This window comes from Oncorhynchus nerka, linkage group LG12 (assembly GCF_034236695.1).
Source record: "Oncorhynchus nerka isolate Pitt River linkage group LG12, Oner_Uvic_2.0, whole genome shotgun sequence".
NCBI lineage: Eukaryota > Metazoa > Chordata > Actinopteri > Salmoniformes > Salmonidae > Oncorhynchus > Oncorhynchus nerka.
In genome coordinates this window covers 3,299,145-3,311,496 of record NC_088407.1, presented here as the reverse complement: position 1 = coordinate 3,311,496, position 12,352 = coordinate 3,299,145, and the positions used below count along the sequence as shown (strand labels likewise).

General features: G+C 31.6%; 1 long non-coding RNA gene across 1 annotated transcript in view; it reads right to left on the bottom strand.

Moving 5' to 3' along the window:
* The window catches only part of LOC135574221 (uncharacterized), a 70,327-nt gene that overhangs the window by 20,520 nt on the left and 37,455 nt on the right, over positions 1-12,352 (bottom strand). The window contains exon 3 of the long non-coding RNA XR_010465245.1: positions 199-219. This is a non-coding gene — a long non-coding RNA (uncharacterized LOC135574221). The remainder of the gene's footprint in view (positions 1-198; positions 220-12,352) is intronic.

Genomic DNA, 12,352 nt, shown 5'->3' with positions numbered 1-12,352 from the left:
CAGGAACATAGAAGGACTGAAAGACAGGAACACAGACAGACAGACAGACAGACAGACAGACAGACAGACAGACAGTAAGACAGGTACATAAACAGGCAGACAGACAGGAACACAGACAGACAGACAGACAGACAGACATGAACATATACAGACAGACAGGAAGATAGACAGGAACATAGACAGACACACACTACTTACTCAGCTCTCCTTGTAGTCCAGCTGGTGTAAAAATGAAATAAAGATAGTGAGATAGTGACAATTAAATAATCATTGAATCAAGAGATATATACACTACATGATTAAAAGTATGTGGACACCTGCTCATTGAACATCTCATTCCAAAATCATGGGCATTAATATGGAGTTGGTCCCCCTTTGCTGCTATAACAGCCTCAAATATTCTGGGAAGGCTTTCCACTAGATGATGGAACATTTCTGTGGGGACTTGCTTCCATTCAGCCACAAGAGCATTAGTGAGGTTTCCCTCTCTCTCTTCTCTCAGAGGACCTGAGCCCTAGGACCATGCCTCAGGACAATCTGGCCTGATGACTCCTTGCTGTCCCCAGTCCACCTGGTAGTGCTGCTGCTCCAGTTTCAACTGTTTTGCCTGCGGCAATGGAAGCCTGACCTGTTCACCGGACGTGTTACCTGTCCCAGACCTGCTGGTTTCAACTGTCTAGAGACAGCAGGAGCGGTAGAGATACTCTGAATGATCGGCTATGAAAAGCCAACTGACATTTACTCCTGAGGTGCTGACCTGTTGCACCCTCTACAACCACTGTGATTATTATTATTTGACCCTGCTGGTCATCTATGAACATTTGAACATCTTGGCCATGTTATGTCATAATCTCCACCTGGCACAGCCAGTAGAGGACTGGTCACCCCTCAGAACCTGATTCCTCTCTACCCAGTACAGCCAGTAGAGGACTGGTCACCCCTCAGAGCCTGGTTCCTCTGGTCTACCCAGTACAGCCAGTAGAGTACTGGTCACCCCTCAGAGTCTGGTTCCTCTGTCCTACCAAGTACAATCAGTAGAGGACTGGTCACCCCTCAGAGCCTGGTTCCTCTCTACCCAGTACAGTCAGTAGAGGACTGGTCACCCCTCAGAGCCTGGTTCCTCTCTACCCAGTAAAGCCAGTAGAGGACTGGTCATCCCTCAGAGCCTGGGTCCTCTGGTCTACCAAGTACAGCCAGTAGAGGACTGGTCACCCCTCAGAGCCTGGGTCCTCTGGTTTACCCAGTACAGCCAGTAGAGGACTGGTCACCCCTCAGAGCCTGGTTCCTCTCTAGGTATCTTCCTAGGTTCCTGCCTTTCTAGGGAGTTTTTCCTAGCCACCGTGCTTCAACAGTTGCATTGCTTGCTGTTAGGGGTTTTAGGCTGGGTTTCTTTACAGCACTTTGTGACATCGGCTGATGTAAAAAGGGCTTCATAAATACATTTGATCGATCGATTGATGCTGGGCGATTAGGCCTGGCTCGCAGTCGGCATTCCAATTCTTCCCAAAGGTGTTCGATGGGGTTGAGGTCAGGGCTCTGTGCAGGCCAGTCAAGTTCTTCCACATTGAACTCAAGAAAGCATTTTAGTATGGACCTCGCTTTGTGCACAGGGACATTGCCATACTAAAACAGTGAAGGGCCTTCCCCAAACTGTTTCCACAAAGTTGGAAGCACAGAATCGTCTAGAATGTCATTGTATCCTGTAAGGTTAAGATTTCTCTTCACTGGAACTAAGGGGGCTAGCACGAACCATGAAAAACAGCCCCAGACCATTATCCCTCCTCCACCAAACTTTACAGATGGCACTATGCATTGGGGAAGGTAGTGTTCTCCTGGCATCCGCCAAACCCAGAATCATCTGTCAGACTGCCAGATGGTGAAGTGTGATTCATCACTCCTTAGAACGTATTTCCACTAGTCCAGAGTCCAATGGCGGTGAGCTTTACACCAATTCAGTCGGCGCTTGGCATTGAGCATGGTGAACTTAGGCTTGTGTGCGGCTGCTCGGCCATGGAAACCCATGTCATGAAGCTCCAGACAAACAGTTATTGTGTTGACGTTCCTTCCAGAGGCAGTTTGGAACTCAGTAGTGAGTGTTGCAACCGAGGAAAGGAGATTTTTACACACTTCAATACTTGGCGGTCCCATTCTGTGAGCTTCTGTGGCCTACCACTAAACGACTGAAACATTTTTTCTCCTAGATGTTTCCACTCCACAATAACAGCACTTACACTTGACCGGAGCAGCTCTAGCAGGGCAGAAACTTGACAAACTGACTTGATGGAAAGGTGGCATCCTAAGACAGGGCCACGTTGAAAGTCACTGAGCTCTTCAGAAAGGCCATTCTACTGACAATGTTTGTCTATGGAGATTGCATGGCGGTGTGCTTGATTTTATACACCTGTCAGCAATGGGTGTTGCTGAAATAGAATCTACTGATTTAAAGAGTTGTCCACATACTTTTGTATATATAGTGTAGTTAATCAGTGTAATATATAGTGTATTTAACCAGTGTAATATATAGTGTAGTTAACCAGTGTAATATATAGTGTAGTTAACCAGTGTAATATATAGTGTAATATATAGTGTAGTTAATCAGTGTAATATATAGTGTAGTTAACCAGTGTAATATATAGTGTAGTTAACCACTGTAATATATAGTGTAGTTAACCAGTGTAATATATAGTGTAATATATAGTGTAGTTAATCAGTGTAATATATAGTGTAGTTAATCAGTGTAATATATAGTGTAATATATAGTGTAGTTAACCAGTGTAATATATAGTGTAGTTAACCAGTGTAATATATAGTGTAGTTAATCAGTGTAATATATAGTGTAGTTAATCAGTGTAATATATAGTGTAACATATAGTGTAGTTAACCAGTGTAATATATAGTGTAGTTAATCAGTGTAATATATAGTGTAATATATAGTGTAGTTAACCAGTGTAATATATAGTGTAGTTAACCAGTGTAATATATAGTGTAGTTAACCAGTGTAATATATAGTGTAATATATAGTGTAGTTAACCAGTATAATATATAGTGTAGTTAACCAGTGTAATATATAGTGTGGTTAATATATAGTGTAGTTAACCAGTGTAATATATAGTGTAGTTAATCAGTGTAATATATAGTGTAGTTAACCAGTGTAATATATAGTGTAGTTAACCAGTGTAATATATAGTGTAGTTAACCAGTATAATATATAGTGTAGTTAACCAGTGTAATATATAGTGTGGTTAATATATAGTGTAGTTAACCAGTGTAATATATAGTGTAGTTAACCAGTGTAATATATAGTGTAGTTAAACAGTGTAATATATAGTGTAGTTAACCAGTGTAATATATAGTGTAATATATAGTGTAGTTAACCAGTGTAATATATAGTGTAGTTAACCAGTGTAATATATAGTGTAGTTAACCAGTGTAATATATAGTGTAGTTAACCAGTGTAATATATAGTGTAGTTAATCAGTGTAATATATAGTGTAACATATAGTGTAGTTAACCAGTGTAATATATAGTGTAGTTAACCAGTGTAATATATAGTGTAACATATAGTGTAGTTAACCAGTGTAATATATAGTGTAGTTAACCAGTGTAATATATAGTGTAATATATAGTGTAGTTAACCAGTGTAATATATAGTGTAGTTAACCAGTGTAATATATAGTGTAATATATAGTGTAGTTAACCAGTGTAATATATAGTGTAGTTAATCAGTGTAATATATAGTGTAGTTAACCAGTGTAATATATAGTATAGTTAACCAGTGTAATATATAGTGAAGTTAACCAGTGTAATATATAGTGTAGTTAACCAGTGTAATATATAGTGTAGTTAACCAGTGTAATATATAGTGTAGTTAATCAGTGTAATATATAGTGTAACATATAGTGTAGTTAACCAGTGTAATATACCAGTGTAATATATAGTGTAGTTAACCAGTGTAATATATAGTGTTAGTTAATCAGTGTAATATATAGTGTAATATATAGTGTAGTTAACCAGTGTAATATATAGTGTAGTGTAGTTAACCAGTGTAATATATAGTGTAGTTAATCAGTGTAATATATAGTGTAACATATAGTGTAGTTAACCAGTGTAATATATAGTGTAGTTAACCAGTGTAATATATAGTGTAGTTAACCAGTGTAATATATAGTGTAGTTAACCAGTGTAATATATAGTGTAGTTAATCAGTGTAATATATAGTGTAACATATAGTGTAGTTAATCAGTGTAATATATAGTGTAGTTAACCAGTGTAATATATAGTGTAGTTAACCAGTGTAATATATAGTGTAGTTAACCAGTGTAATATATAGTGTAGTTAACCAGTGTAATATATAGTGTAGTTAACCAGTGTAATATATAGTGTAATATATAGTGTAGTTAACCAGTGTAATATATAGTGTAACATATAGTGAAGTTAACCAGTGTAATATATAGTGTAGTTAACCAGTGTAATATATAGTGTAGTTAACCAGTGTAATATATAGTGTAGTTAACCAGTGTAATATATAGTGTAGTTAATCAGTGTAATATATAGTGTAACATATAGTGTAGTTAACCAGTGTAATATATAGTGTAATATATAGTGTAGTTAACCAGTGTAATATATAGTGTAGTTAACCAGTGTAATATATAGTGTAGTTAATCAGTGTAATATATAGTGTAACATATAGTGTAGTTAACCAGTGTAATATATAGTGTAGTTAACCAGTGTAATATATAGTGTAGTTAACCAGTGTAATATATAGTGTAGTTAACCAGTGTAATATATAGTGTAGTTAATCAGTGTAATATATAGTGTAGTTAATCAGTATAATATATAGTGTAGTTAATATATAGTGTAGTTAACCAGTGTAATATATAGTGTAGTTAATCAGTGTAATATATAGTGTATTTAACCAGTGTAAAATATAGTGTAACATATAGTGAAGTTAACCAGTGTAATATATAGTGTAGTTAACCAGTGTAATATATAGTGTAGTTAACCAGTGTAATATATAGTGTAGTTAATCAGTGTAATATATAGTGTAACATATAGTGTAGTTAACCAGTGTGATGGCACTATGCATTGGGGAAGGTAGTGTTCTCCTGGCATCCGCCAAACCCAGAATCATCTGTCAGACTGCCAGATGGTGAAGTGTGATTCATCACTCCTTAGAACGTATTTCCACTAGTCCAGAGTCCAATGGCGGTGAGCTTTACACCAATTCAGTCGGCGCTTGGCATTGAGCATGGTGAACTTAGGCTTGTGTGCGGCTGCTCGGCCATGGAAACCCATGTCATGAAGCTCCAGACAAACAGTTATTGTGTTGACGTTCCTTCCAGAGGCAGTTTGGAACTCAGTAGTGAGTGTTGCAACCGAGGAAAGGAGATTTTTACACACTTCAATACTTGGCGGTCCCATTCTGTGAGCTTCTGTGGCCTACCACTAAACGACTGAAACATTTTTTCTCCTAGATGTTTCCACTCCACAATAACAGCACTTACACTTGACCGGAGCAGCTCTAGCAGGGCAGAAACTTGACAAACTGACTTGATGGAAAGGTGGCATCCTAAGACAGGGCCACGTTGAAAGTCACTGAGCTCTTCAGAAAGGCCATTCTACTGACAATGTTTGTCTATGGAGATTGCATGGCGGTGTGCTTGATTTTATACACCTGTCAGCAACGGGTGTTGCTGAAATAGAATCTACTGATTTAAAGAGTTGTCCACATACTTTTGTATATATAGTGTAGTTAATCAGTGTAATATATAGTGTATTTAACCAGTGTAATATATAGTGTAGTTAACCAGTGTAATATATAGTGTAGTTAACCAGTGTAATATATAGTGTAATATATAGTGTAGTTAATCAGTGTAATATATAGTGTAGTTAACCAGTGTAATATATAGTGTAGTTAACCAGTGTAATATATAGTGTAGTTAACCAGTGTAATATATAGTGTAATATATAGTGTAGTTAACCAGTGTAATATATAGTGTAGTTAATCAGTGTAATATATAGTGTAGTTAATCAGTGTAATATATAGTGTAACATATAGTGTAGTTAACCAGTGTAATATATAGTGTAGTTAATCAGTGTAATATATAGTGTAATATATAGTGTAGTTAACCAGTGTAATATATAGTGTAGTTAACCAGTGTAATATATAGTGTAGTTAACCAGTGTAATATATAGTGTAATATATAGTGTAGTTAACCAGTATAATATATAGTGTAGTTAACCAGTGTAATATATAGTGTAGTTAATATATAGTGTAGTTAACCAGTGTAATATATAGTGTAGTTAATCAGTGTAATATATAGTGTATTTAACCAGTGTAAAATATAGTGTAACATATAGTGAAGTTAACCAGTGTAATATATAGTGTAGTTAACCAGTGTAATATATAGTGTAGTTAACCAGTGTAAAATATAGTGTAACATATAGTGAAGTTAACCAGTGTAATATATAGTGTAGTTAACCAGTGTAATATATAGTGTAGTTAACCAGTGTAATATATAGTGTAGTTAATCAGTGTAATATATAGTGTAACATATAGTGTAGTTAACCAGTGTAATATATAGTGTAATATATAGTGTAGTTAACCAGTGTAATATATAGTGTAGTTAATCAGTGTAACATATAGTGTAGTTAACCAGTGTAATATATAGTGTAGTTAATCAGTGTAGTATATAGTGTAATATATAGTGTAGTTAACCAGTGTAACATATAGTGTAGTTAACCAGTGTAATATATAGTGTAGTTAATCAGTGTAATATATAGTGTAATATATAGTGTAGTTAACCAGTGTAATATATAGTGTAGTTAATCAGTGTAATATATAGTGTAGTTAACCAGTGTAATATATAGTGTAGTTAACCAGTGTAATATATAGTGTAGTTAACCAGTGTAATATATAGTGTAGTTAACCAGTGTAATATATAGTGTAATATATAGTGTAGATAACCAGTGTAATATATAGTGTAGTTAACCAGTGTAATATATAGTGTAGTTAACCAGTGTAATATATAGTGTAGTTAACCAGTGTAATATATAGTGTAGTTAATCAGTGTAATATATAGTGTAACATATAGTGTAGTTAACCAGTGTAATATATAGTGTAGTTAACCAGTGTAATATATAGTGTAGTTAACCAGTGTAATATATAGTGTAACATATAGTGTAGTTAACCAGTGTAATATATAGTGTAGTTAACCAGTGTAATATATAGTGTAATATATAGTGTAGTTAACCAGTGTAATATATAGTGTAGTTAACCAGTGTAATATATAGTGTAATATATAGTGTAGTTAACCAGTGTAATATATAGTGTAGTTAATCAGTGTAATATATAGTGTAGTTAACCAGTGTAATATATAGTATAGTTAACCAGTGTAATATATAGTGAAGTTAACCAGTGTAATATATAGTGTAGTTAACCAGTGTAATATATAGTGTAGTTAATCAGTGTAATATATAGTGTAACATATAGTGTAGTTAACCAGTGTAATATATAGTGTAATATATAGTGTAGTTAACCAGTGTAATATATAGTGTAGTTAATCAGTGTAATATATAGTGTAACATATAGTGTAGTTAACCAGTGTAATATATAGTGTAGTTAATCAGTGTAATATATAGTGTAATATATAGTGTAGTTAACCAGTGTAATATATAGTGTAGTTAACCAGTGTAATATATAGTGTAGTTAATCAGTGTAATATATAGTGTAACATATAGTGTAGTTAACCAGTGTAATATATAGTGTAGTTAACCAGAGTAATATATAGTGTAGTTAACCAGTGTAATATATAGTGTAGTTAACCAGTGTAAAATATAGTGTAGTTAATCAGTGTAATATATAGTGTAACATATAGTGTAGTTAACCAGTGTAATATATAGTGTAGTTAATCAGTGTAATATATAGTGTAACATATAGTGTAGTTAACCAGTGTAATATATAGTGTAGTTAATCAGTGTAATATATAGTGTAACATATAGTGTAGTTAATCAGTGTAATATATAGTGTAGTTAACCAGTGTAATATATAGTGTAGTTAACCAGTGTAATATATAGTGTAGTTAACCAGTGTAATATATAGTGTAGTTAACCAGTGTAATATATAGTGTAATATATAGTGTAGTTAACCAGTGTAATATATAGTGTAGTTAATCAGTGTAATATATAGTGTAATATATAGTGTAGTTAACCAGTGTAATATATAGTGTAGTTAATCCGTGTAATATATAGTGTAGTTAACCAGTGTAATATATAGTGTAGTTAACCAGTGTAATATATAGTGTAGTTAACCAGTGTAATATATAGTGTAGTTAACCAGTGTAATATATAGTGTAATATATAGTGTAGTTAACCAGTGTAATATATAGTGTAGTTAACCAGTGTAATATATAGTGTAGTTAACCAGTGTAATATATAGTGTAGTTAACCAGTGTAATATATAGTGTAGTTAACCAGTGTAATATATAGTGTAGTTAATCAGTGTAATATATAGTGTAACATATAGTGTAGTTAACCAGTGTAATATATAGTGTAGTTAACCAGTGTAATATATAGTGTAGTTAACCAGTGTAATATATAGTGTAACATATAGTGTAGTTAACCAGTGTAATATATAGTGTAGTTAACCAGTGTAATATATAGTGTAATATATAGTGTAGTTAACCAGTGTAATATATAGTGTAGTTAACCAGTGTAATATATAGTGTAATATATAGTGTAGTTAACCAGTGTAATATATAGTGTAGTTAATCAGTGTAATATATAGTGTAGTTAACCAGTGTAATATATAGTATAGTTAACCAGTGTAATATATAGTGTAGTTAACCAGTGTAATATATAGTGTAGTTAACCAGTGTAATATATAGTGTAGTTAATCAGTGTAATATATAGTGTAACATATAGTGTAGTTAACCAGTGTAATATATAGTGTAGTTAACCAGTGTAATATATAGTGTAGTTAATATATAGTGTAGTTAACCAGTGTAATATATAGTGTAGTTAATCAGTGTAATATATAGTGTATTTAACCAGTGTAAAATATAGTGTAACATATAGTGAAGTTAACCAGTGTAATATATAGTGTAGTTAACCAGTGTAATATATAGTGTAGTTAACCAGTGTAAAATATAGTGTAACATATAGTGAAGTTAACCAGTGTAATATATAGTGTAGTTAACCAGTGTAATATATAGTGTAGTTAACCAGTGTAATATATAGTGTAGTTAATCAGTGTAATATATAGTGTAACATATAGTGTAGTTAACCAGTGTAATATATAGTGTAATATATAGTGTAGTTAACCAGTGTAATATATAGTGTAGTTAATCAGTGTAACATATAGTGTAGTTAACCAGTGTAATATATAGTGTAGTTAATCAGTGTAGTATATAGTGTAATATATAGTGTAGTTAACCAGTGTAACATATAGTGTAGTTAACCAGTGTAATATATAGTGTAGTTAATCAGTGTAATATATAGTGTAATATATAGTGTAGTTAACCAGTGTAATATATAGTGTAGTTAATCAGTGTAATATATAGTGTAGTTAACCAGTGTAATATATAGTGTAGTTAACCAGTGTAATATATAGTGTAGTTAACCAGTGTAATATATAGTGTAGTTAACCAGTGTAATATATAGTGTAATATATAGTGTAGATAACCAGTGTAATATATAGTGTAGTTAACCAGTGTAATATATAGTGTAGTTAACCAGTGTAATATATAGTGTAGTTAACCAGTGTAATATATAGTGTAGTTAATCAGTGTAATATATAGTGTAACATATAGTGTAGTTAACCAGTGTAATATATAGTGTAGTTAACCAGTGTAATATATAGTGTAGTTAACCAGTGTAATATATAGTGTAACATATAGTGTAGTTAACCAGTGTAATATATAGTGTAGTTAACCAGTGTAATATATAGTGTAATATATAGTGTAGTTAACCAGTGTAATATATAGTGTAGTTAACCAGTGTAATATATAGTGTAATATATAGTGTAGTTAACCAGTGTAATATATAGTGTAGTTAATCAGTGTAATATATAGTGTAGTTAACCAGTGTAATATATAGTATAGTTAACCAGTGTAATATATAGTGAAGTTAACCAGTGTAATATATAGTGTAGTTAACCAGTGTAATATATAGTGTAGTTAATCAGTGTAATATATAGTGTAACATATAGTGTAGTTAACCAGTGTAATATATAGTGTAATATATAGTGTAGTTAACCAGTGTAATATATAGTGTAGTTAATCAGTGTAATATATAGTGTAACATATAGTGTAGTTAACCAGTGTAATATATAGTGTAGTTAATCAGTGTAATATATAGTGTAATATATAGTGTAGTTAACCAGTGTAATATATAGTGTAGTTAACCAGTGTAATATATAGTGTAGTTAATCAGTGTAATATATAGTGTAACATATAGTGTAGTTAACCAGTGTAATATATAGTGTAGTTAACCAGAGTAATATATAGTGTAGTTAACCAGTGTAATATATAGTGTAGTTAACCAGTGTAAAATATAGTGTAGTTAATCAGTGTAATATATAGTGTAACATATAGTGTAGTTAACCAGTGTAATATATAGTGTAGTTAATCAGTGTAATATATAGTGTAACATATAGTGTAGTTAACCAGTGTAATATATAGTGTAGTTAATCAGTGTAATATATAGTGTAACATATAGTGTAGTTAATCAGTGTAATATATAGTGTAGTTAACCAGTGTAATATATAGTGTAGTTAACCAGTGTAATATATAGTGTAGTTAACCAGTGTAATATATAGTGTAGTTAACCAGTGTAATATATAGTGTAATATATAGTGTAGTTAACCAGTGTAATATATAGTGTAGTTAATCAGTGTAATATATAGTGTAATATATAGTGTAGTTAACCAGTGTAATATATAGTGTAGTTAATCCGTGTAATATATAGTGTAGTTAACCAGTGTAATATATAGTGTAGTTAACCAGTGTAATATATAGTGTAGTTAACCAGTGTAATATATAGTGTAGTTAACCAGTGTAATATATAGTGTAATATATAGTGTAGTTAACCAGTGTAATATATAGTGTAGTTAACCAGTGTAATATATAGTGTAGTTAACCAGTGTAATATATAGTGTAGTTAACCAGTGTAATATATAGTGTAGTTAACCAGTGTAATATATAGTGTAGTTAATCAGTGTAATATATAGTGTAACATATAGTGTAGTTAACCAGTGTAATATATAGTGTAGTTAACCAGTGTAATATATAGTGTAGTTAACCAGTGTAATATATAGTGTAACATATAGTGTAGTTAACCAGTGTAATATATAGTGTAGTTAACCAGTGTAATATATAGTGTAATATATAGTGTAGTTAACCAGTGTAATATATAGTGTAGTTAACCAGTGTAATATATAGTGTAATATATAGTGTAGTTAACCAGTGTAATATATAGTGTAGTTAATCAGTGTAATATATAGTGTAGTTAACCAGTGTAATATATAGTATAGTTAACCAGTGTAATATATAGTGTAGTTAACCAGTGTAATATATAGTGTAGTTAACCAGTGTAATATATAGTGTAGTTAATCAGTGTAATATATAGTGTAACATATAGTGTAGTTAACCAGTGTAATATATAGTGTAATATATAGTGTAGTTAACCAGTGTAATATATAGTGTAGTTAATCAGTGTAATATATAGTGTAACATATAGTGTAGTTAACCAGTGTAATATATAGTGTAGTTAATCAGTGTAATATATAGTGTAATATATAGTGTAGTTAACCAGTGTAATATATAGTGTAGTTAACCAGTGTAATATATAGTGTAGTTAATCAGTGTAATATATAGTGTAACATATAGTGTAGTTAACCAGTGTAATATATAGTGTAGTTAACCAGAGTAATATATAGTGTAGTTAACCAGTGTAATATATAGTGTAGTTAACCAGTGTAATATATAGTGTAGTTAATCAGTGTAATATATAGTGTAACATATAGTGTAGTTAACCAGTGTAATATATAGTGTAGTTAATCAGTGTAATATATAGTGTAACATATAGTGTAGTTAACCAGTGTAATATATAGTGTAGTTAATCAGTGTAATATATAGTGTAACATATAGTGTAGTTAATCAGTGTAATATATAGTGTAGTTAACCAGTGTAATATATAGTGTAGTTAACCAGTGTAATATATAGTGTAGTTAACCAGTGTAATATATAGTGTAGTTAACCAGTGTAATATATAGTGTAATATATAGTGTAGTTAACCAGTGTAATATATAGTGTAACATATAGTGAAGTTAACCAGTGTAATATATAGTGTAGTT